This window comes from Oryctolagus cuniculus, chromosome 12 (genome assembly GCF_051225735.1).
Source record: "Oryctolagus cuniculus isolate XC-2025 breed Fujian yellow rabbit chromosome 12, ASM5122573v1, whole genome shotgun sequence".
NCBI lineage: Eukaryota > Metazoa > Chordata > Mammalia > Lagomorpha > Leporidae > Oryctolagus > Oryctolagus cuniculus.
In genome coordinates this window covers 31,969,989-31,996,347 of record NC_142878.1, presented here as the reverse complement: position 1 = coordinate 31,996,347, position 26,359 = coordinate 31,969,989, and the positions used below count along the sequence as shown (strand labels likewise).

At 45.7% G+C, this 26,359-nt stretch overlaps 1 long non-coding RNA gene across 1 annotated transcript in view; it reads right to left on the bottom strand.

The window, feature by feature from the left end:
* Positions 1-7,497: 7,497 nt before the first annotated feature.
* The window catches only part of LOC127483821 (uncharacterized), a 55,009-nt gene continuing 36,147 nt past the window's right edge, over positions 7,498-26,359 (bottom strand). Inside the window, exon 4 of the long non-coding RNA XR_016217356.1 lies at positions 7,498-8,349. This is a non-coding gene — a long non-coding RNA (uncharacterized LOC127483821). The remainder of the gene's footprint in view (positions 8,350-26,359) is intronic.

Here is a 26,359-nt window from a genome sequence, read left to right as displayed (position 1 = left end):
CTGACTGAGTCCTAGCTGTTGCAAGCATTTGTGGGGTAAACCTGCAAATGGAAGTAATATCTGTCTGTCTCCTTCTCTCTCAGTATTCCTTTTAAATACCCTTGAGAAGCAGCACAAATAAATCTTTATTTTAAAAAAGAGAAACAAAATCAAACGATATGCTGCCTACAAGGAAATCACTTCACCAGAAAAACACAGAGCAAATCAAAGTCAAAAGTAAGCACAAAGAAAGAAATAATAAAGACCACAGCAGAAACAAATTAAATAGAAACTAAAAGAAAAAAAAAAAAGTAAAAGATCAGGGCCAGGGGTGTGACCTAGCAGGTAAAGCCACCGTCTGCAATGCCGGCATCCCATATGGGCACCAGTTGGTGTCTTGGCTGCTCCACATCTAATCCAGCTCACTGTTAACGGACTGGGAAAAGCAGTAGAGGACAGCCCAACTGCTTTGGCCCTGCTACCCATGTGAGAGATCTGGAGGAAGCTCCTGGCTCCAGTCCCAGCCAATGTGGACTTCTGGGGGAGTCAACCAACAGAAGAAGGGTTTTTCTCTCCCTTTCTGGCCTTCTCTCTGGAGCTCCTTCAAATAAATTAATAAATTTTAAGCAAAAGCAGAAGAATAACAAAATTAAGAGAATTGATTTTCCAAGAAAGATAAATAAAGTTAGTAAAATTTTAGGCAAACTAAGAATAAAGGAAAGATCCTTCAGGGGCAGATATTTGGTCTGATGGTTAAAATGTCCCTTGAGAAAATCACATTCCATATTGAAGTGCCACGATTTGAGCCCTAGCACTACACCTGATTCCAGCTACCTGCCAATGTGCTAATGCCTGCCCTAGACTTTCCAAACTTATTCAGCAAGTCTATATCTTTTAACTGGAAAATATGGATATGGTTTAAGTAGTTAGGTCTCTTCATCCACAAGGCAGATCTAAACTGAGTTCCTAGCTCCTGGCTTCAAACTGGCCCAGCCCTGGGTATATATCTAAAGGAAACCAGATCAGCATATCAAAGAGATTCTTATACTCCTGTGTTTATTCCAGCACTGTTCACAACATGAAGCTATGGAATCAACATACATGCATATCCATGAATGGATGGGTAAAATAAATGTGCCACATATGTACATATGTATACACACAAATACATACATACAGTAGGACAGTATTCATCCACAAAACAAAAATAAAATCCAGACATATGCAACAAAATGGATCAACTGCAGATTAAATTAAGTGAAATATGTCAGACATAAAAGCAAATACCTTATGTTCTCTCTCTCATTTTGCAGAAAAATAAATAGCTGATCTGAACTTAGAACAGTCATTATTGGAAGTTTGAAAGAATGGGTCAGAAGAGAGACAGAGGGAGGCTGGATAATGAGTAAAAAGGTGAAATAGGCTAATCCTCTGCCTGTGGCGCTGGCACAATGGATTCTAGTCCCGGTCGGGGCACCGGATTCTGTCCTGGTTGCCCCTCTTCCAGTCTAGCTCTCTGCTGTGGCCAGGGAGTGCAGTGGAGGATGGCCCAAGTGCTTGGGCCCTGCACCCGCATGGGAGACCAGGAGGAAGCACCTGGCTCCTGGCTTCAGATGAGCGCGGTGCACCAGCCGCAGCACCCCTCCAGAGTGGCCATTGGGGGGTGAACCAACGCAAAGAGGAAGACCTTTCTATCTCTCTCTCTCTCACTGTCCACTCTGCCTGTCAAAAAAAAAAAAAAAAAAAAAAGAAGAAGAAGAAGAAGAAGTTAACAAGCTATGTTGTTCCACAGCAGAGTGGAGTGACTGTAGTTCACAATATTTTATATACTGTTTAAAGAATTTCTCCTCTCAAGAACAAGAATTTTGAAATAACCCAATTGGCAGAAATAAAGAGAAAAGAATTAAACAGAATGAAGAAAATTTATGAGTAATATGATACCATTAAATGATCAAATATCTATATTATAAGTATTCCTTAAGGAGAAAAAAAGGAAAAAAAATCATTCAGAACCTGTTAAATGAAATAATAGTTAAAAATTTCTCAGACCTTGAAGGAGACATGGGTATCCAGATACAATAGCTCAAGCAGTTTCAAGCAGACTAAATCCACAAAGGTTTTCTCCAAGGCACACTGTCATGAAACTGTCAAAAGTTAAAGACAAGGACAGAACCCTAAAGACATTAAGAGAGAAGGGTCAAGTTACATATAAAGAAAAACCATAATATCAGACAGATCAATGGAAACCATACAGGCCAGCATGGGATGACATATTCGAAGTCTTAAAAGAAAAAAAAAATACTTCCAGCCAAGAATATTATATCCAGCAAAGCTATCCTTTAAAAGTGAAGTATAGGCCGGCGCCGTGGCTCAATAGGCTAATCCTCCACCTTGCGGCGCCGGCACACCGGGTTCTAGTCCCGGTCGGGGCGCCGGATTCTGTCCCGGTTGCCCCTCTTCCAGGCCAGCTCTCTGCTATGGCCAGGGAGTGCAGTGGAGGATGGCCCAGGTGCTTGGGCCCTGCACCCCATGGGAGACCAGGAAAAGCACCTGGATCCTGGCTCCTGCCATCGGATCAGCGCGGTGCGCCGGCTGCAGCGGCGGCCATTGGAGGGTGAACCAACGGCAAAAGGAAGACCTTTCTCTCTCTGTCTCTCTCTCTCACTGTCCACTCTGCCTGTCAAAAAAAAAATAAAAATAAAAAAAATAAAAAAAATAAAAGTGAAGTATAAATAAAGTATTTTCCAGTTAAGCAAAACCTGAGAGAATTTATCACCACCAGACCAGCCTTACAAGAAATTCTGAAGGACATCTCACAATAGAAGTAAACATCATGACAACACATGACAGCACCAAATTCACTCACACAGCAGGTAGAATCATTATCCAGTCAACAAATTGACAAGTCTTGGTACTTAGCTATCAATATTTACCTTGAATGTAAATGGATTACATTCACCAACTAAAATATTTAGGTTGGCTGAATAGATAAAAAACCACAACCCTACCATATGCTGCTTACAACAAATGCACTCCACAAAGATACACACAGAGTGAAAGTGAATTGTTGGAAAAGAGATATGCCAGGAAAATAGAAACCAAAAGTGAGCTGGTGTAGCTTTCCTTATATCAGATTAAACTGACTTTAAATCAAAAATGTAAGAAGAGATAAAGAAGAACATTATTATATTTTGATAAAAAGCTCGATTCAGCAAGATGACATAGCAATCATAAATATATACAAATTCAGTACAAGAACATACAGATATATATATAGAAAATACTTTTAGACATATAGGGAGAGATAAACTCCAATATGATAACAGTAGGTGTCCTGAAATCCCACTCTCATCGAAAGACAGATCATCCAGACAGAAAATCAACAAAAATACATCAGAGGGGCCGGTGCTGTGGCACAGTGGGTTAATCCTCCGCATGCAGAGCCTGCATCTTATGTGGGGGTGAGTTCTAGTCCAGGTTGCTCCTCTTCCCATCCAGCTCTCTGCTATGGCCTGGGAAGGCAGTGGAGGATGGCTCAGGTCCTTGGGCCCCTGCACCAACATGGGAGACCAGGAGGAGGCTCCTGGCTCCTGGCTTTGGATCAGCATAGCTCCGGCTGTTGTGGCCATTTGGGAAGTGAACCAGCAGACAGAGGAACTCTCTCTCTGTCTCTCCCTCTGTCTGTAACTCTAGCTCTCAAATAAATAAAATCTTTAAAAAAATACATCAGAGATGAAACATACTAATGATCAAATGGACCAAACACACATTTATAGGACATTTCACCCAACGGCTACAGAATACATATTCTTCTCATTAGCACATGGAACCTTTTCTAGGACAGACCATATAATAGGCCATAAATCAAGTCTCAACAAATTTAAAAAGGTCCAAGTTCTTGGGCACCTGCACCCACGTGGGAGACCAGGAGAAAGCACCTGACTCCTGGCTTCAGGCCAGCACAGCGCCGGCCGTAGCAGCCATTTGAGGGGTGAACCAATGGAAGGAAGACCATTCTCTCTCTCTCTCTCTCTCACTGTCTAACTGTGCTTGTCGGAAAAAAAAAAAAAAAAAAAACAACTGTGAGATACAGCAAAAGCAGTATTATGAAAGAGATGTATAGCATTAAGTACTTATATTAAAATAAAGAAATCCCTCAAATTGAAGATCTAATTATGCATCTTGAAGACCTAGAAAAACAAGAACAAACCAAAGATCAGCAGGATGTGAGAAATAATGTGATATCAGAGTAGAAATAAATGAAATTAAAACTAAAAAAAAAGTTGGTTTTTTGAGAAGTTAAACAAAATAGATAAACTTCTAGCTAGACTAAAAAAAGATGAAAAAGAGATATTACAACAGACACCACTGACATACAAAGGATCATAAGAAACTATTATGAAGAACTACATACTGGGGCTGGCACCGTGGCTCACTTGGTTAATCCTCTGCCTGTGGTGCCGACATCCCATATGGGCACCGGATTCTAGTGCCAGCTGCTCCTCTTCCAGTCCAGCTCTCTGCTGTGGCCCCGGAGGGCAGTGGAGGATGGCCCAAGTTCTTGGGCCCCTACTCCTGCGTGGCTTCGGACTGGCGTAGTTCCAGCTATGGCAGCCATTTGGGGGGGTGAACCAACGGAAGGAAGACGTTTCTCTCTGTCTCTCTCACAGTCCTTAACTCTACCTGTCAAATAAGAAAAATTAAAAAAAAGAACTATATACTAATAAACTAGAAAACCTCAAGGAAATGGATAAATTCCTGGATTCATATTACCTATCAAGATTAAATCAAGAGGACATAGACAACCTAAACAGACTCATAACAAGCAATGAGATGGAAGCACTAATCCAAAGTCTTCCATCAAGGAAAATTCCAGGACCTAATGGCTTTACAAATTCTACAAAACATTACAAGATAAAGTAACTCCAGTACTCTTGAAACTATTCAAAAAACTGAACAGGATTTAGCTCTGCCAAACTCTTTTAATGAGACCAGCATTACTCTGATACCAAAACCAAACAAAAACATGACATGGGGGCCAGTGCTGTAGTGCAATGGGCTAATCATCTGCCTGCAGTGCAGGCATCCATATGGGTGCTGGTTCGAGACCTGGCTGCTCCACTTCTAATCCAGCTCTCTGCTGTGGCCTGGGAAAGCAGTAGAGGATGGTCCAAGTGCTTGGGCCCCTGCACCCACATGGGAGACCTGGCTTGGCTTCAGATCAACAAATGAGACAATCAATAGAGTGAAGAGTCATCCAACAAAATGGGAAAAAAATATTTGCAAACCACCATCTGACAATGGATTAAAATCTGGAATATGTCAGCAACTTAAAAAATTAAACAACAAGAAAACAACCAATCCAATTGAGAAATGGGCAATGGACATCAACAGTTCTCAAAATAAGAAATACAAATGGCAAACATATATATGAAAAAATGCTCAACATCACTAGCCATCAGGGAAATGCAAGTCAGACCACAATGAGCTATCATCTCACCCACGTCAGAATGGCTAAAATCCAAAACACAGAGAGTAACAAGCAGTTAGCCAAAGTGGAACACTTACACACTGTTGGTGGAAATGTAAATTAGTGTACTGTGGAAAACAGTGTGGAGATTTCTTTAAAAAAGTAGAAATAGACTTGCCATATGATCCAGCAATCCCACTACTGGCTAAATACTCATAAGACTTGAAACACTGTATCAAATAGATACCTGCACCACCATTTCATAGCAGCACTGTTCACAAGAGCCAACATTTGGAATCAACCAAGATTTGCACCATCAGATGAATGGATAAAGAAAATGTGATACACATACACAATGGAATATTATTAAGCTATAAAAAAAGAATGAAAGTTTACCATTTGCAGTAAAATGTACACAACTGGAAGATATCGTGTTGAGTGAAATAAGCTTAACACAGAAATACAAATACCATATGTGCTCCCTTATTTCTGGGAGCTAAAATTAAAAAAAAAAAAAAAAAAGAAATGTGTGTGTCAGTATTGCTGCAAATGTAGTTTTATAAAACTTTGTCTTACACCTTTGCCAAACCAATTGTTAAGAATGTTATACTACTGGGGCCGGCACTGTAGCACAATGGGTTAAAGGCCTGGCCTGAAGCACTGGCATCCCATATGGACGCTGGTTCAAGACCCAGCTGCTCCTCTTCCAATCCAGCTCTCTGCTATGGCCTAAAATAGCAGAAGATGGCCCAAGTCCTTGGGCCCCTGCACGTACATGAGAGACCCGGAAGAAGCTCCTGGCTCCTGGATTCAGATAGGTGCAGCTCCGGCCATTGCGGCCAATTGAGGAGTGAACCATCAGATGGAAGACCTCTCTCTCTCTCTCTCTCTCTCTCTCTGCCTCTCCTCTCTCTGTGTAACTCTGATTTTCAAATAAATAAAATAAATCTTTAAAAAAAAAGAAAAAAAAAGAATGTTATACTTCTCTAGTTTTAGTGATCTGCGATTACTTTAAAATTTACAGTATATGAGTGAAATGATCATTTTTCCATTCAATTATTGTTTATAACCATTGTCTATATTCGAACTAAACTAGGGTCTTTTTGCTTTTTACTTGTTAAACTTCTTATGTTATTATATTCTTAAGTATTAAGCCTTCTTACTGTAATATAAATTTAAAATATTATATCAAAAACTAAAAAAAAAAGAAAGAATTTGGAGATTTTCCAATGAGGAGACAGGGCACAGGAGCGTGTCAGTGGATAGCTATGTGCTCCCACTTTTATTTAGAGAGTACCAGCAAATCTACAAGCCAGCAGGCACATAGGCGAGGTTATACATCAATTGAAGTTATTTGGGAAAAGGAATTTGTTCTGGTGGCCTAAGATAGAGATTAGAACTCTATTGCAATTCTTCAGAGACAGGCCCATTTAGATGCATGTGCAAATTTACCAGTTCTGGAAAATATTCCAGGTACCACTTCAAGTCCATTAGACCCCTACTGCTCCCACTGCCACATTCCTTTGGGTGCAGGTGTGCCCATCCCTGGCCTGTTTTGGCAGAAACTGTGGCCATGCCTCTAATTTCAGGACAGTGTGCCCCCTGAGAGGCACTTATGCGGCATCTCTACAAAAGTGAAAAGAAAAGAGGGTAGAAGGGAGAGAGGGGGAGCGAGGGAAGAAAGGGATACCATTATATTCTCATAATTATATCTACAAATCACATTGAACCTGAAAAAACTAATTAAAATTATAGGTTTTTTTTTTTTTTTTTTTTTTTTTTTTTTAGTAGGATGAGAGGGAAAAGGGAGCAGAAAGAGGGAGGGAGAGATGGAGGAAGGGAATATCATTATGTTCTTTGAATTGTATCTACAACTCTTATTAAATCTGTTAAAAACTAATAGATTTTTTAAAGTAAAAAAATAAAAAAAATTAAAGAATTCCAGTATTCCCCGATAAATAACAACAAAGTATTGAAGATTGGAACTGTTACCAGAGAAATTGCAGGGTTCTTGTCTTCGCGCAAGAAAGAATTCAGGCATGAGACAGAGAAGTGGAAAGTAAAAGTAGCAAAGTTTATTAGGGTAGGGACATCCACAAGAACTGATGGGCACCTCTCCAGACAGGACCTGAGTTAGAGTAGGACTGGGGGGGAGGTTAGTAGAGATAATACACCTGGCCAGACCAGGCTGGTGGCTCAGCAGAGAGGCAGAGGGCTGAGCACGCCAGCCCGCTGAGGCAAGGTGCTTTTAAGGAGATGGGTCTTGCTTCCCTACCTCTGCTCCTCTTGGAACAAAGGGCTTTTTGGATGTAAATAGAAAAACTTCTCTCTTGAAGGTCTGAAACAAAGGGCTTTATGGATGCAAATGTTATCAGACAGGAGGAAGGGAGCAGGGTGTTTGAGATGCAGATACTGGGCTGCACCTGGGAGATTGTGGAAGATTTGTCAGGCAGAAGGGGTGGGGACCCCCATCTGGCAGGTTATCAGGTGGAAGGGGGCAGGGCAGGGCAGGATGTGAATACCAGGCTGCCCCTGAAACACCATTGGGATGACCTTGAGATGCAGCATATGCTGGACATAGATGTCTTCTCTTTGGGCCTTTATGTCACACACACATAAGCTCATAACTGACTTTCCTACCTAACATTCCCCCCTCAAGAGGTAATACTCAAAATTCTTCTTTGGGATTATGGATGGAGTTCCGTTTTCTGTAACTTTTTCAAAGCTGGCATGTGGGTGTCGAGGGGGATTTGGGTATTTCCTCTTGCTATCTGTCTTATGGTGTGCAACAGTGGCCTTGGAAAGACTGTGCTGCTCGGTCCAGAGGGCTGCTCAGGTCGCCCAATGGAATGGGCTGGAAGCCTTGTCTGACCACCATTTGGAGTTTGACAGCTTTTAGTCTGTAAGAGACAAAATGAACAAGGGCGTTAAAAACACACGGTGCAAAGAGAAGCATCAAGATTACAGAAGTTATTGGGCCAAGGAGAGGAAATAGCCAGGATATCCATGACCAGATGTCAGGCCAGAAATCCCAGCCCTGCTTGGCCTGGTCCTGGAGCTGTTTGGCTTTGTCCAGGAAAAGTACGAATTTGGATTTGTACCTGTCTAGTCTGATTGACCCAGAGACAACATTCTTCCTGGAACATGGCACAGACACCCCCCAGAACAGCAGTTAGCATGTCCAATATTTCTTTCTTACATAACCTTTCGTGACTTCCACACACCCTCTTCAACTTACTTGAAACAGTCCATCATTTCCATTCCAGTCCAGAGTAAACTAGCCATCAGGATTCTTACAAACCATGTCCTTTCCTTATTTAAAAAGCTCTTTCCTTTTTAACCCTTCTTACCAACAACACTCTTCCCTTCTAAGCCTTTTTTACCAAGCACACAATTCTATACTTGTGATGTTTTCCATAGAGCCTGGTTGGCTCTTTCTACCTTACCGGAAGACTGAGGTCTCCATGCAAAGTGAAGATGCCTTACAAATCCCTTGTGTGATCTAGAGCTCTGCTTAAGGCAATCAGTTCTGCTAACTGAGCAAAAGTTCCTGGAGGCAGAGTGAAGGGAGCAGCCGAGAGCCGCCCTAAAGGTGGCCTTGATAAGATAGAAAAACAGGAACTTCGACCCAGTACTTTTCCACTGACTATACTTCCTCACCGCTCAACGACCCCCCTCCCCTTGTCCAAGCTTAACAAAGAAACCGCAAGGCACATAGGGCACGTAGCCACCCGTTTCTCCTCCTCAACGACCCCCTCCCCTTGTAGTTGCCCAATGAACTCACGCCACCCTATGGTATGTTAATTTTGTGGTTTTGCCCCTTAAAAGCTGTGTGAGATAACTGCTCGGGGCTCCTCTCTTTCTCGCTGCTTGCGGCAGCAGAGGGCCCATTTGCGCAAATGAAATAAAACTGCCTCTTGCTTTTTACATCGCCTGGTCTGGAGTCTGTTTCTGGGGTCGTCACAAAAGGGCACTGCTTTTGGGGTCCTTCAAGAGCACGCTTCAGTAACGTGCCATGCTGTAACTGTTGCATGCCCTGAGAAGCAGGTCCCGTCTGACAAAACTGTTTCTGTCTGTGAACCAAATTTCATCTGCGTTAGTCAGGGGGCTGTCTCTTGGGTCCCTTCTGCTGGCATAGATCAAGTCTATAGTCTCAGTACAGGAGTGGAGGGGACCACTTTCCCCTGGAACTGGCATTAAAGTAGCTGGGTTAGAGTAGAACAATGCTTTACTTTTACCTGAGGGTTTTCTAGAAGGAGGACCTGATATTTTAGTATTCTACTATCTGTGAGTCAGTGCTCTAATAGAGAATTTATGTGATGTGGGGTATAAAGGGTGATATTTTGCCCCAATGTAATTCTAGATACTTCCTCTGTCAGCAAGGCAGCTGCTGATATCATCCTTAGGCAGTGGAGGCCATCCTTGTACAACCATGTCTAAGGTTTTAGAAAAGTAGCCTACAGGTTGCTTAACAGGTCCCAGATCCCGAGTTGACACTCCTAAGGTGACTCCTTGCCTCCCAGTGAAGTACAGCTGGGAGAGTCTCTATGGGTTTGGCAGTCCTAGCACAGGGGCTTTAATCATAGCATCCTTTAGCTGAGCAAAGGCTGTGGTTTGCTCTTTTTCCCAGAGGAGGGGGCCTTGTTCTGGGCTGTCTTTTAGAGCCTGGTATAGAGGCCTTGCTACTTCTCCATATTTTGGAATCCATAACCTGCAATACCCAGTCAGTCCGAGGAATGCTCGGAGTTGCCTTAAAGTGGTAGGGGTGGGGATTTGCTGTATGGCCTGTATTCTCTCTGGGGCTAGTCTCCTCTCCCCAGGAGTGAGGATGAGCCCTAAATAGTTAACTTCCTGCCGGACTAGCTGTGCCTTTTTCTTGGATACTCGGTGAGGATTTATCCAAATAGGTGCAGGACTATCTGAGTTAGCTGTTACTAAAAGCCCTGTTTTTACGAACTGGCAGGGAGGGCTTTCTAAGCTTAATACTATTGGATAGACTTTTAAGGCCTGGCTGGGTGTGTGAGGCCCAGACCTATCCATGGGGTGCTGGAAGAGAATTGTAAGAGATGCAAATCTCCTTTAAGGGAGGCACCCTGTTAACTTGCATTACATGGCTAGACTAGGAGGAGATAGGAGGCTGATAGAAATAGGCAACTTATGTTTCACTGACCCTAGGCCATCCCCTCAATAGCAGTGGCTGGAGCTGGAAGCTAGGCAGAGCCAAAGGCTTTTTAGCTTGGGGCCACAAGGTCTGCAGTTCTGAACCAGGAGTCCTTTGACACCCAGGGCAGTTCCATGTCTGTAGGACCCCAAAAGCGGTGTCCTCTTGTGACGACCCCAGAAACACAGACTCCAGACCAGACGATGCAATAGAGCAGGAGGTAATTTTTATTTCATTTGCGCAAATGGGCCCCCTACTGCTGCAAGCAGCAAGCAAGTGAGAGGAGCCCCGAACAATCATTTTACACAGTTTTTAAAGGGCAAAACCACAAAATTAACATACTATAGGGTGGCGTAAGTTTATTGGGCAACTACAAGGGGAGGAGGTCGTCGAGGAGGAGGAGAAACAGGGGGCTACGTGCCCTACGTGTCTTAGCTTGGATATGGGGAGGGGGTCCTTGAAGAGCAGAAAGGGGTGGCTACGTGCCCTACGTGTCTCGCGGTTTCTTTGTTAAGCTTGAACAAGCACAGGGGAGGGGGCTTAGGTGCATACCAGGATGTTCTGTCGCCCTTATCTCTGGGTAGTAGCCCTTATCTCTGGGTAGTAGCCCTTATCTCTGGCTAGTAGCTATCTGCTTTCTCTGTGAACTTAGTTTACTCCCCATTTCCCAGGACTGTTTTATTAAGGCCATTTTATGGCAGCTCTCGGCTGCTCCTTTCATTCCCCCATTTTCTCTTTGAACTAATTTTAATCCTAAAATTGTGTGCCCGTTAATGAGGGGTTTCAATATGGTCACTGGTGGACAGGGCTTGATACTGTTGCGTGAGGACTAATGCCTGTACGGTGGACAGCCTGTCCCTAACAAACTGGAGTAATCGGTTTATAATGCATGGCCCGAAGGTCAGGATTAGAAACAGGATAATGAGGGGACCCGCTATGGTGGAGAGCAAGGTTGTCAACCAGGGCGACCTGTTATACCATCCCTCAAACCAGCTCTGAGTCTGTTCCCTTTCTCGTCGTCTTTTTTCTAGCCGCTCTCTTAGTTTGGCTAGAGAATCTTTTACTACCCCGGAGTGGTCTATATAGAAGCAGCATTCTTCCTTGAGGGCAGCACATAACCCTCCTTCTTTTAGGAACAACAGGTCCAAGCCCCTACGATTTTGGAGTACTACCTCTGAGAGGGAGGTGAGGGACTCTTGTAGTCGTTGGAGGTTTTGTTCTACCTCCATGATGTCCGCGTCCACCGCCTGTTGAAGGATTGCCAGCCCGCTGTTCCCCTGGGTTAGGGCGGCCGTCCCTGTGCCCAGCCCAGCGGCCGCCACCCCAAAACTCAGTAGAACTGCTAGGGTCACGGAGGCCAGCTCCCTACGGAATCTAGTTATAGTGCTGTCATACCGCTCCTCAAGTGTGTTTTCCGGGTGGTAAATCACCTTCGGGACAACTGTCACCAGGACACAGAAGTCCCCGGTCCCGTTGAGAACATTGGTGGACACACAGGGAGTGAGGCCGCGAGAGCATGCCCACCAAGTTCCGGGGGGTGGCACCAGTACGAGTTCTGGTCCACCAGGGAGGGGTTGGTAGTGGTGTTGCAGAGGCGCTGGTAGGCCGAGGGTGGGTTTCCGACACAGGTTCCCCTCCCCGAGACTTCTGCCAAGGTTATTAGGGGGTTAGTGGCAGGGCACTGCCGATGGGACGAGGAGGTATTGTAGGTTCTAACGACCGCTACTCCCTCATAGTAGGGCGGGCTTGCGGACAAACATAACCAGCAGGGGTCGGTCAGGTCAGGGTGAGACTGATTCATTGCCGTAAAGGCAGCCCGTATTAGCAACATTGCTCTTTCTCCTGCAGGTAACCTTGCGGGGGGAGCCGGTGGCCTCGTCCTCTTAGGGGTCGGCGTTGGTGAGCCTATTCCCTTAGAGGCCGGCTGCTTGGTTGTCTTAAGCCGAGGGTGGCTCGGTCGGTAGGCGGGGGCGAGAGCCCTGTTAGGCCCTACCGGTAGGGGGTCGGGAGAGGTGATTTTTAGTCTAATTTTGAACCAGAATTCAAAATCGTAGCCCGTGGCATAGAACCGCAGTCCCCATACCCTACCCTTTATCCAGTTGGGTAGAGTGCTGTACTCCTTGCCCCTAGGGGTAAAGGTGATGTTAAGGGGGACACACTTCCCCTTGTCACATTCCTTTTTTGTTTTACACCCTTCCCTTCCTGCGGAGGTAAAATTTCGCTGCACAACAATCCACTCCCCAGTGCTGAAGGGCTTCCAGTAAGTTTCTCCAGTAGTCTCACACCCCCAAGCCGCGCAGTACAAAGATTCCGGTCCCCCGCATTTAAAGACCTGTTTTCTACTCCTATCATCTTTGGGGCACACATAAAATTCCAGTTGACGTAAGCGGCATCGTTTGTCTGGGGTCCTGCAGCCGGCCTGAAGGTCACTGGGGAGATGGATAGTTGGCCAACCCTGATTGTCGCCCCATTCCGGGACGTGGTCTAGATCAGGCAGGTCCCATGTATCCACCCCTATGATAATATTGCATACATCGGGATAAAGGGAGGGCCACCACGTTCCCGGTACTTGAGTGTCACTGGTCGACCAGGCCACACTACCCGAAGGAGAGATCACCTCCCAGGTGAGCTTTTGTGGCTCGTGGGGGTTAGAAAGGGACGAGTTGGATAAGGTGAAACTGAGACTGGGGCGAATCATAAGCAGTGCAGGGGACAGGCTAAAGATTACAAACATTAGGCAGCTTTTAAAAGTCTTATCTTGAGGGGGTTTTGAGTACGTTGGAGTGTCCATTTGGCTGAGTCGTCTGCGGGGCCTTCTCCCTCTGGCGGTGCCCTCTTGAGGTGCGAAACGTGAACCCAAGCGGCAATCCCGTCGACTTTCACTGCAGTGGGTGTCGTCAGCAGCACCGTGTAAGGTCCCTTCCAACGCGGCTCAAGGGTCCTGGACTGATGTCTGCGGACATACACCGAATCTCCGATCTGGAAAGGGTGTGGCACTGTAGGGCACTTGGATTGGTACACTGCCGCTAGAGGTTCCCACACGTGCTTTTGAATCAGCTGCAGAGCTCTCAGCCGGGTCTGCAGACTGGGGGAAGTGACATAAGAGTCAATACTGGGCCCCAATAAGTCAGCTATTGGGGGAGGGCCCCCATACAATATTTCATATGGAGTCAACCCGAACGCGGAGGGAGTGTTGCGGGCCCGAAATAGAGCCATTGGTAATAACTCGACCCAGTCTTTAGCGCCAGTCTCCATCATTAATTTGGTTAAGGTCTCCTTAATTGTTCTGTTCATGCACTCTACCTGTCCTGAACTCTGGGGTCTGTATGCGCAATGCAATTTCCAATCAATCCCCAGCACCTTGGCCACCAACTGACTTACCCGGGAGACAAAGGCCGGCCCATTATCGGATCCCAGTACCTTAGGCAGGCCAAACCGCGGAAAGATTTCTTCCAAGATTTTCTTGACCACCACCTGCGCTGTTTCCTTCTTTACCGGAAAAGCCTCTGTCCAGCCGGAAAAAGTGTCTACAAATACTAGGAGATACTTAATTCCATACCTACCGGGACGAATTTCGGTAAAGTCCACCTCCCAGTTTGTTCCCGGGCGTGCCCCTCGCATCCTTGCTCCTTCTGGTACTTTAAGACACTTTGGATTTACTTTTGCACAAGGAACACAGGATTCTGTTGCTTGTTTTACTAGTGAGTTCAGTCCTATTATGAAATAGGTTAGCTCCTCTCTGTCCAGTAGGGCCTTTAACTTTTTATGCCCCAAGTGGGTCCATCTATGGAGGTCTTTTATGAGGTCCTTGGCTTCCTTTCTTGGTAATACTGTTTTCCCCTGGATCTCCCAGACCTTACGCTGGCCGTTGTACGCGCCTCCCAGTCTTTGGATGGCTGTCACATCTTGCTCCGAATATGACCACCCCGGGTTATTTGAGGTTTCAGATGACTGCGTTACCAGAGTGACGCTGTCCAGGGCTCTTGTTCTAGCTACCTCATCCGCCATTCTATTCCCTTTGGCCACTGCGTCATCTCCTTTTTGGTGACCTGGGCAGTGGATGATGCTCACTTTCTTAGGAAGGTGGAGGGCTTGTAGGAGGTCTAGGATCTCCTGCTTATTTTTAATGTCCTTGCCCCCTGAGGTTAACAACCCTCTCCTCCGATATATTTCCCCATGTATATGCGCTGTGGCAAAGGCATAACGGCTGTCTGTATAAATATTTACTCTCCGATTCTCAGTGGCACGAAGTGCTTGGGTGAGGGCCACAAGTTCAGCCTTCTGTGCCGAAGTCCCTGGGGGCAGAGCAGAGGCCCATATGACAGTTTCCCCGTCAACCACCGCCGCCCCTGCCTTTCTCTCACCTTGGTGCAAGAAGCTGCTCCCGTCCGTATACCAGGTGACTGCGTTTGACAGGGGTAGATCGGTCAGGTCCTCTCGGGTCCCATGCACTTCGGCTAACACTTGGTGGCAGTCGTGGTCGACTTGTGATTCAGACCCCGGCTCAGGAAGCAGGGTGGCCGGGTTGAGCGAGGCAGCAGTCCCATACCGGACCCGTTCAGGGTTGAGCAGCATGGCCTGGTAGTGGGTGACCCTGGCGTTCGAGAGCCATCTATCTGGCGGTTGGCGGATGACGGCCTCGATGGCATGGGGTGCCACTATGGTGAGTGGTTGCCCCAAAGTCAATTTGTCCGAGTCTTTCACCAAGACGGCCACAGCCGCAATCATGCGGAGGCAAGGGGGCCACCCCGAGGCGACACTGTCCAGTTTCTTTGAAAAATACGCCACAGGTCTTTTCCAGGGCCCCAAATTCTGAGTCAAGACACCCTTTGCCATTCCCCCTTTTTCATCCACGTAGAGGGTAAAGGGCTTAGCGGGGTCTGGGAGGCTTAATGCAGGGGCCTCCAAGAGGGCCCGTTTTATTCTGTCAAAAGCTAATTGTTGTTCCCTTCCCCAGATGAACGGGGAATTTGTCCTGGTTAGGGGGTACAGGGATGCTGCCATCTCCGCAAAACCCGGTATCCAGAGGCGGCAGAAACCGGCGCTGCCCAAGAACTCCCTGAGGTGACGAGCATTTTTAGGCGGCGGAATGAGCGCTACGGCCTTTTTCCGTTCCTCAGTCAGCCACCTCCGACCCCCCTCCAATACGTAGCCTAGGTAGGTCACGCGTTGGGTGCAAAGTTGGGCCTTTTTCGCGGAAGCCCTGTATCCTAGCTCTCCCAGCCTACAGAGTAGGGCCTCCGTACCTCTGGTGCAACCCTGCTCAGTCTCTGCAGCTAACAATAGGTCATCCACGTATTGTAGGAGAGTCAACTCTGGGTGGCTTACCCGGAAGTCCGCCAAGTCCTGGTGTAGGGCTTCATCAAACAGCGTAGGGGAGTTCTTGAACCCTTGGGGAAGCCTGGTCCACGTTAGTTGTCCCGAAAACCCAGTCTCCGGGTCTTTCCACTCGAAGGCAAAGAGAGGTTGACTCTGGGGACTCAGTCTTAGGCAAAAGAAGGCATCTTTCAAGTCAAGCACCGTATACCAAGTTCGGGTCGGGGGCAGGGTGCTCAACAAGTTGTATGGGTTAGGGACCGTGGGGTGAATGTCCTCAGCCCTACGGTTTACTTCCCGTAGGTCTTGCACTGGCCTGTAATCATTAGAGCCAGGCTTTTTGACTGGTAACAAAGGGGTGTTCCAAGGTGACTGACAAGGTCTCAATATGCCCAGTTTTATCAGTCTCTGTATGTGTGGTCGAATTCCATCCTTCGCCTCCGCAGCCATAGGGTATTGGCGGATTGATACGGGAGTGGCCGTGGGCTTTAGGTTTACTATCACCGGGGGCTGTCTGATAGCCAGCCCTACTCCTCCCGTTTCCGCCCAAGACTGGGGGAATTTAGTAAGCCATTCGGATGTTACTTGGGGCTGAGCTGATAAGGGGCTCTCGTGAAGGCGGTGTTCATCTTCCAGCTGGAGGGTCAACACATGGAGGGGTTGGCCTGCGGGGCCGACTACTGTGGCTCCCTTGTCTTGGAAATGGATCTGGGCCCCAACCTTTGAGAGCAGATCCCTTCCCAGCAGGGGGTATGGGCAGTCCGGTACTAGTAGAAACGAATGCGTGACCCGCCCTGTTGCCAGGTCGACTTTACGCTCAGTAGTCCATTTGTACAGTTTTCCTCCAGTGGCCCCCTGGACCCATGATGTCTTGGAACTAAGGGGGCCTCTGGCCGTTGTGAGGACTGAATGTTGGGCTCCCGTATCGACCAGGAAGGTGACTGGCCGGCCTCCCACTTTTAGAGTTACCCGGGGCTCAGGGGGAGGCGCCTGGCCCTGACCTACCTAGTCGTCGTCTTCCAGCGCCAAGACGGGCATCGCTCTCCGCTGGCGCTTTGGCTGTCCTTTGTTCGGGCAATCCTTAGCCCAGTGTCCTCTTTCTTTGCAGTATGCGCACTGGTCTCGGTCCAACCGTGGCCTCCATTTGTCTCCCAGGTCCCTATCTTGTCTACCTTTAGTCTGCTCTGGTCCTGTGACTGCGGTGGCTAGGATTTTAACTAAGTCCTTGTTCCTTTTTTTATCCCTCTGGTCTTCCCTACGTTCCTGTTCTCTGCGTAACCTCTCTTCTCTTTCCTCCTTTGTTTCTCTTTTATTGAAAATCTTTTCTGCCTCCTTAACTAGGTCCTGCAGTGTATACCCCTGCAACCCCTCCAGCCTCTGTAGCCTTGTGCGGATGTCCGGGGCCGATTGTCCAATGAAGGACATGATTACATCGGCCTGCCGGTCAGGGGCCTGTGGGTCAAAGGGAGTATACATTCTGTATCCTTCCATTAGCCTTTCTAAAAATCCTGCCGGAGTTTCCTCACTACCCTGCACAATCGCACGTACCTTGGCCAAATTGGTGGGGCGCCTTCCTGCCCCTCGGAGCCCTGTCAGGAGAACCTGGCGGTAGAGACGGAGTCGCTCCCTACCCGCTGTCGTATTGAAATCCCAATTAGGTCGAGTCAGCGGGAACACCTCATCAATCTCGTTAGGTAGCTGAGTGGGGCGGCCGTCATCCCCCGGCACATTTTTGCGGGCTTCTGTGAAAACCCGCTGCCGCTCTTCCGTGGTCAGGAGGGCCTGTAAAAGCTGCTGACAGTCATCCCAAGTGGGTTGGTGAGTTAACAAAATCGACTCGATCAGTCCCGTGAGGGCCTGCGGGTCCTGCGAAAATGGGGGGTTGTGGGTTTTCCAGTTGTAGAGATCTGACGCGGAGAATGGCCAATACTGAAGCTCCCCCCCCACCGAACGCAATGGGAGTGCCTGGGATGCTGCCCAAAATTCCCCGCCCCCCTTCTGCTCTCGGCGAAGACGCAGGCGGGTATTTGGTGGTGAGGGGTCTCGTAGGGAAATGGGTTGTGGTTCCCTTGATTCTTGGACTGTAGAGTCCTCCCTCAACGCCGGACGGTTGTATGGCGGTGGGGGATCCATAAGGAGGAGGTCCTCCTGTCCATCCGAAAGGACGGGTGGACATGCGGATTTTAATGGTTGGAGTTCTTTTAGGGGATAAAGATCTGAGGTTGGCGGGGGACCTTGTACTGGGGTCTCTGCTGGAGCAGGGGTCAAGGGAGCTGAGGAGGGGAGCGGGGGAAGCCTGGAACTCTTATCAGCTTCCTCCTTATCTTTCTGCTGGCGGTCTTTTGTGTCTCCATGTGCGATGAAAGGCTTAACCCACCGCGGGGGCTTCCGGGTCAAGTCTTCCCACACCGTAACATAGGGTACTTGTTCTGGACGTCCCCCTTCACCCTTACGGCAGACTCGGTCTTTAATCTGCAAAATTAAGTCAAGGTTAAAGGTTCCGTCTTTCGGCCACCCAACACCGAAAGTGGGCCATTCGGAGGTGCAAAGCGTCACCCACTCCTTTTTGTGGACTTCCATCGACAAACTGTGGGCGATCTCTCGAACCTCCTTCCAGTGTCCTAGAGTCAGGCTTAAAGGTGTCGTTAATTGTTGTCCCATGGCGACAGTTGGGGGAGACAGTAAAAAACAAAGAGAGACAAAAACAGCGACACACAGAACACAAATCACAAGCCGCGCGGCAACAGACCGAGACAAAACCGAAACTAAAATTTCAGAAGGGAGCGGCCGTCTGGCCAGGCTCTCCCCTGGAAGAAGGGAAATGCCCTCTTTCCCTCCTTCCCAGACCACCACTGGAGCGTCCTCCAGGGTTGAACCAGGGGTCTCAGGACACGTCTGTCTCCCCCACTGGTCCAGTCAATACTGAGCCTGTACAGGCGCCCCAGGACGGATTCCACGTCGCCCTGGCAGACAAAGACAAACAGTACAAACCACAATTACAATTATACACAAGTAAGCAAACTTACCTCCGTCAGGCCGATGGAGTGTGGGAGTCTGGGGTCCCCCAAATCCCGGACGAGCCCCCAAATGTAGGACCCCAAAAGCGGTGTCCTCTTGTGACGACCCCAGAAACACAGACTCCAGACCAGACGATGCAATAGAGCAGGAGGTAATTTTTATTTCATTTGCGCAAATGGGCCCCCTACTGCTGCAAGCAGCAAGCAAGTGAGAGGAGCCCCGAACAATCATTTTACACAGTTTTTAAAGGGCAAAACCACAAAATTAACATACTATAGGGTGGCGTAAGTTTATTGGGCAACTACAAGGGGAGGAGGTCGTCGAGGAGGAGGAGAAACAGGGGGCTACGTCCCCTACGTGTCTTAGCTTGGATATGGGGAGGGGGTCCTTGAAGAGCAGAAAGGGGTGGCTACGTGCCCTACGTGTCTCGCGGTTTCTTTGTTAAGCTTGAACAAGCACAGGGGAGGGGGCTTAGGTGCATACCAGGATGTTCTGTCGCCCTTATCTCTGGGTAGTAGCCCTTATCTCTGGGTAGTAGCCCTTATCTCTGGCTAGTAGCTATCTGCTTTCTCTGTGAACTTAGTTTACTCCCCATTTCCCAGGACTGTTTTATTAAGGCCATTTTATGGCGGCTCTCGGCTGCTCCTTTCATGTCCAGTGGCCTTGCTCTTGGTAGAGCTGACAGAAGGCATTTGCTGTCATGACAGCTGCTTGCCCAATGTCCTGGCTCCTTATATCAGGTGCCGTTTGGGGTGCACCGGCCTTGCTGGTTCTCCTTGACGGCGTATCACCGTGCAGAACAGTCATTGATTGGCCTATTGCCTATCCTTACATCGCTCCTGCTGCTTGCTTGCTCCTCATTCTCCTGGTCTCTAATAAAGTAGACCATGGAGGCAGCCTCTATGATGTCAGTTAAGGGGGTACTCAACCCAACCCCAATTTTGAAATCTTTTTAATATCAGGGTGAGCTAGAAAAACTATGGTCATGGGCCAATTCTGACACTTAGTATTTTCCTGTGAGTTAAGACCGTGCCCGTGAGAACTATGACCTTTTAGGTGAGATCAACTGTGGTGACCTGCTTTCATACTTTGAGGTCATCAGTGCAATTTCCTATCTACCCCTCAGTTCGGTTTAAAAGGGGAGTTCTGCCCTTTACCGTGTACACCGAAAAATCGATCTAGCTGTCACATTATTTCATAGTTTAACCTCTTATTCTGGCTATGCTGTTTGGTCCTCTATACTGTGGCCAGGCATTATTACAGAAAAGGTCAGTCATCCCTTACATAAGGTCTGGGGATCAAACCGTACATCACAGTGGAGAGTCCTGCAAAACAGTAGTAACTTCCCTTCTGGAAGAGAAAAGAGAAGAAGTGAGGCAGTGACTTGGGTCTCTAGCCTGACTTCCTGGGCTTTCAGATTTAACTGGCAGTTTAACCAGTGCTTACTGCATAGCCTGACTTAGAGGAGAAGTTGTGGCAGACGTCTCTGCCATCCTTTGGCTTCCAGATATTTACCGTGTAGCCAGTGGGTTATGGGCTTGGGTTTCCGGGTTTAACTAGTATTACCGTGTAACCTGCAAACACTCTTGGGGTTCCTGGAACCCAGTAATCTGATATCTGCCGCATAACCTTCTCAAAACGTCTCTAAATCTCTCCCTTTTGGGATCCTGTTCTCAGTACTATCCCTTAGTCAGACTTGGCCTGATGGCCTCTGGCTATTTTAATGTTAATTTGGCTAAGCCAGTCAGCCCCTCTTCTGAAACAACAGAATCCGGGCCTGCAAAACTGCTTGGACAATACTAAAGCGCTCTTTACTTTTGGAAGGGTGTGGCCCAATAGCAAAGTCTATGGATGGCTCCCTGTCCAGACCTATGCCTAGGGGGAACAGGGGAGGGCCGCGAGTAAAGACAGAAGTGCAGCAGGGAGAGGTAGCCAGCTCTCCGTCCTGGTGCCAACCGGGCCCTGGTCAGACACCAGAAGGAGGGAGGGCACATGCTTCCCACTGCCCTTGCTGTCCTACAATTCAATGCGCAGAGCAAGCCAGACCTGACACAAAAACCCGCAGGGGAATGAGGTCAACTTTGAAGCTGCGTCCCATTAACAGCACATAAGGAACCAGACCCTTGGTAGGCACAATATAAGCTAGCAAAACCTCTATAATGCAACAAAGAAGTTCAAACTACCTAGAATAATCAAAACAGCCATGAAGGTGAGATCTAAATCCACACTGCTCGAATACTTCAACTAAAACCAGATCAATCAGGACTACTGCAATCACTCAGTCAATTAAAACAGATAGCTAACTTTAGCTCCTTTCCAGATTCAATCCTCAGACAATCAAAGCTTAGCAATAGTAACAGCGCACAAAAACTTGAAGGCGCACCAGAGCTACCATAGTTGCCAAGACTGAACCAGGTTGGAAAGGGTTAACTGGTAACAGCTTTTTCTTAGGTTGAGAGACCTGTGAAATTCCCTCTCCCTTTCTCCTGGCCAACTAAAGGAATGAAGATGAGGAGAGCAAAGAGTTCTGGGAGGGAGATGGACAGGACAAGTTGTGAGCGACTGCCCTCACCTTCCCTTATGAATCTCAGCTGGAGGAGAGCATAGGGAAAGGCCCTGGTATCTGGGGGCTAAGTGGGGTTTGAAATCTCCTATCGCTCAAGATTGCCCACTACCTAGTTGTCCGAGTTTTCCTGGAGGGCCAATATTAGCCTCGACCAAAGCTAAGCCCTGCTCGCGTAGCAGTAGGCAGCATGACCAGGCTTTCCGGCCACCGGAAAGCCAAAGCGAGCTCAGGGAGTCTCCAGGCTCTCAGTCAACTGCCCTTCCTAATCGCCCTCCCGTTCCTTACAATCCCTCTGGAGTTTCAACCGTAGCCACGTTCTCGGAGAGCTGTGGGGTGCCAGACACTCAACGGTCACTTACAGATCTGGTCCCGCTTGAGGGAAGGAATACTGACCTCCAATGTCTTCTCAAAATCCCTTCGTGGTTACCAGAACTAGTAGGCTCCACAAAGTAAAGATAAAGAAATGGAAAGCCCAATTTTTATTTGAAAATAAATTTGATAACAATATTTGTTCATACTCCATTTTGATTTAACGGCCTGAAAAATATCATCTCCTTTAATTTCATCCACATTATTTCTTTTCTTGGTCAGCATTCTGATGCGATTGTGTGAGCAAATTTTAGTTGGAGAAATAATTTTTTCTTATGTACATACTCTTCCCCACATCAACTTAAAAATCAATGGTATTTGAGTGATTTCACTGATTTCTGTAAGCAATGAGGGTTGGTAATTTTAACACATTTCACACTTTAATATAAATGATAAAATTAGATGCTATGGAAAATAACTTCATAAGAATATTAACAGATTAAATCAAAACTACATCTTCATTTTTTTATATTTGCAATTGGTAAAAATAAATGGGCCAGTGAATTGCTGTATTCTCCTATTATATACCTTAAAGCAGCAGCACATTATCATCAGATTGATTTTGCCTGCGGTAATTATGTTAAAATGGTCTTATGAGATACAAACAGGGATGATTTTCTTCTTCAAACAACGTCTGTGTCAAAAATATTTTGTAACCTTGAGAAAAGACATCACTTTATAAATCCATGAAAAATATATTAAAATTGAGAATTTTTATATTATGTTATGACAGCTTAGTAAAATTAGTAAAATTTAACTTTACCTGAAAATATTCTGAAGTCATAAATTTTGAAAATGTTTAATAATATATCTCAAGAGATACACATTACTGTATTTTACATTGGTGGTTATTAAAAATGATTTTAGAAGCTTACTTCAAATTATATTTCAAACAATCTGTTTCAGAATACAGCTGATTATGAAAACCATACATACCAAATGCAAATTTCTAATTTTCATACTCAGCAGTATTTGGTGTATACTTAATTTTTTTTTCAAAAACCTTATAATTAGATTTCCTATGTGCTAGGTAGTGTGTTAGGTAATTAATAGGATAAACTTTATTTCACTTAATCTTTGCAATAGATTGTAAATTATAAACTTTTATTTCTAGTCAGTTTAACTGCTTACATAAAGTCTAATAACTTGTTACATAATTTGAAATGCTTTCTATGATAATCAAGTAATTTTTAAGAAACTTTATATTTTATTTGTTTATTACAAATGAAACACATACAAAGAATAATATCATTTACCCTGTATAAAGGGTATTTCTGTAAAATAAGTTTCTAGAAATAAAATCTAAATACTTAAGCCTAGGGTTGTTATTTAGTTTCATAACTTTTGTGGCAAAACTTTTTCAAATGCATTGTTTGTTCTTTTACATTCTTAATACATACTGAATAAATATGTACATTGTTTGGATGCTTCAACAACCTCAACATGATCATCAGATTTGCGAGCAGAAGGAGGACAGTTGTACATTAAAGGATTTTGAAGATGTTTGGTATAGATAAGGAAACAAAGATAAAATAAAGAGTTGGAGGAAATGTAATCATACCCCGTCTCTCACGGTTGCCTCTGAAAACTCCTCCCATTGTTGGTAACCCTGAACCTGTGCTACCTTCAAGTATCCAACAAGGCTGCTAACTGCATCCCTACACACCTGTAGCCCATTATTACACCTTTATAATAAAATGACCATGGCTGACCCTCCCACTCCTATTGTGTACCTGATACAATAATACTTCTGAGGTTTCCTGAAAAGGTCAGAAATCAGATTGTCCCCAAACTTCTAAAAGTCACCACTCTTTCCTGAAAAACTTATCGCCAAAACACCACCCTCATGTCTTTGGACCACATAAAAGAGATGACCCTGCATCCTCTCCTGAGTGTGTATTTTCATTTTGCTATTAAATTTGATTCCTCTGTTGACCTTTATTTATTTCTTGTCCTCCAATTATTTCGTGTAATAAAGATAAGAAGCTAGGCTGCTTTACCTCAGTCTGGTGGAAATTGGACTATTATGCTTACTTAAAAAATAACATTTTGCTTCCAGTTTTAGATGATACAATGGTTTCTGCTTTTTGTTGTCAGCTTCTGCTTTTTGTTCTTTCCAGCTGGGATACTTTGTTTTCATGTACTTATCTGCCTTGGAACTTTCCATATACAGAAATATTTCATCATTTTAAGTGGTATTTGGTGTATGAATTAACTATCTCTGCATCATTGTCTAAGCATACTTTAAACAAAATATCTCCAGTTTAAAGTATTCATCTCAGCACAAAGTCCTTTTTATATTCTCTTTACCTGATCATTTAATTATTCATTCATGAATACTTAATGAGGGCCAGCGCCGTGGCTCACTAGGCTAATCCTCCGCCTGCAGCGCCGGCACCCCGGGTTCTAGTCCCAGTTGGGGCACCAGTTCTAGTCTCGGTTACTCCTCTTTCAATCCAGCTCTCTGCTGTGGCTCAGGAGGGCAGAGGAGGATGGCCCAAGTGCTTGGGTCCCTGCACTCGCATGGGAGACTGGGAGGAAGCACCTGGCTCCTACTTCAGATCGGTGCAGTGCCGGCCATAACGGCCATTAGGGGAGTGAACCAACGGAAGGAAGACCTTTCTCTCTGTCTTTCTCTGTCTCTCTCTCACTGTCTAACTCTGCTTGGAGAAAAAAAATACTTAATGAGTAAATACAAAGTGACAGGAACATTTCCAAGTACTAAGTAAATAAAATAGGCATTGGTCAGTGTGCTTACGCAATCACATTCTATTAGAATATACAGGTAAAAATATTTTTACAAAACTAAAATCATATTTGATAGTGACAAATAATATGGAGAAAAATATTAAAGAGAGAAGCAGAGAATTCTGGGAGGATATGGGTATGCAGTTTTAGATAGGGTGATCAGAGGACCACGTCTAAGTAAATAGTTAAATGAGGTATAAGGGAATTAACTTGTTTGTCATTCAACCCATCCTTCAGTGCTCCCATATTTTGCTTGTATTATAGGCATTCTTTTCTAACCCAGCAGCATCTAACTAGGTATGAATAATGAAAAGCAGCAATGGAGAATGACTACCCCTCAACCCTCCACAGCTTTCTCTTAGGCACTTCCTCCAGCAACTGGCTTTCCCTCTAATGATTACCCCTCATTAGTTGGACTAACTGTTGTTCTACTTTTTTCTATTTGACCCAAAACATTAGGATCTTATAACACTGCCTCCTTCCTGTGTCACTCCAGCATAGGGCTAGATGGTTTCCTAAATCCACAGACATTTAGTGTTCTCATCACCTGTATAAACAATTCCAAGTGTTCACTCCATATAAAAATTATTTTAAATATCTATTGAAACACCTAAAGACATTTATGAATATTTGGGTCCTGATTCCTATGGAAAGTAACAGCATAAGACTCATGGCCTTCTAGGTAAAGATAGACCATCCTGAACAAGGAAACACCAAATCTAACAATATGGGGAGAGCTTCCCAGTGTTCAAGACTCAGCAAAGAAGACATAGTGGCTGCCACTGAGAGAAGACATGAGTGCAGAAAAGGTTAAGTGAAGGTCAGAGAAAAGAGGGGAATGAGGATGAAGCAAATCGTCTAGAGTATGGCAGACCATATTCAGGACTTTTGCTTTTACTCTAAGAGGTAGGAATATTTTTTACATGATGAGTGAAATGATCTAATTTTTAATGTAATGAAACTATTCCTCCCTGGAAAGAATAGCAGAAGAAGTAGACAAGTTAAAAAATAATGAACTTTTTTATGATAAATGGTTGTGGCAGGAAAATAGCTTAGGTGGTTGAAGAAGTGATCAAATCATGGCTGCACTTTAAGCTCACAGAACTTGACAATAAACTGCATTTGCTAAATATAAAGGATATGTTACATTTCAAAAGTATACTATATATTTATTGGAGATGTAGGATATATGATAAGTTATATGAATATGAAATCAAGTGGAGGCAGGCGCCACGGCTCAATAGGCTAATCCTCTGCCTTGCGGCGCCGGCAGACCGGGTTCTAGTCCCGGTCGGGGTGCCGGATTCTGTCCCACTTGCCCCTCTTCCAGGCCAGCTCTCTGCTATGGCCTGGGAGTGCAGTGGAGGATGGCCCAAGTGCTCGGTCCCTGCACCCGCATGGGAGACCAGGAGAGGCACCTGGCTCCTGGCTTCGGGTCAGCACGGTGCACCGGCTGCAGCGGCCATTTGGCGGGTGAACCAACGGCAAAAGGAAGACCTTTCTCTCTGTCTCTCTCCTCTCTCTCACTGTCCACTCCGCCTGTCAAAAAAAAAAAAAAAAAAAAAAAAAGGAAAGCTAGTGGAGAGCTCTAATCAACAGATGTAAATTTAAAAATTATTACATATATTAGCATACTTCCAAAAATTTCATGTAAATTGAATTAAAAGAAAAATGTTGATGCCTTTTTTTTTTGAAATTCAAGCACGTTTTTTCATAATACAGATTTTTCATG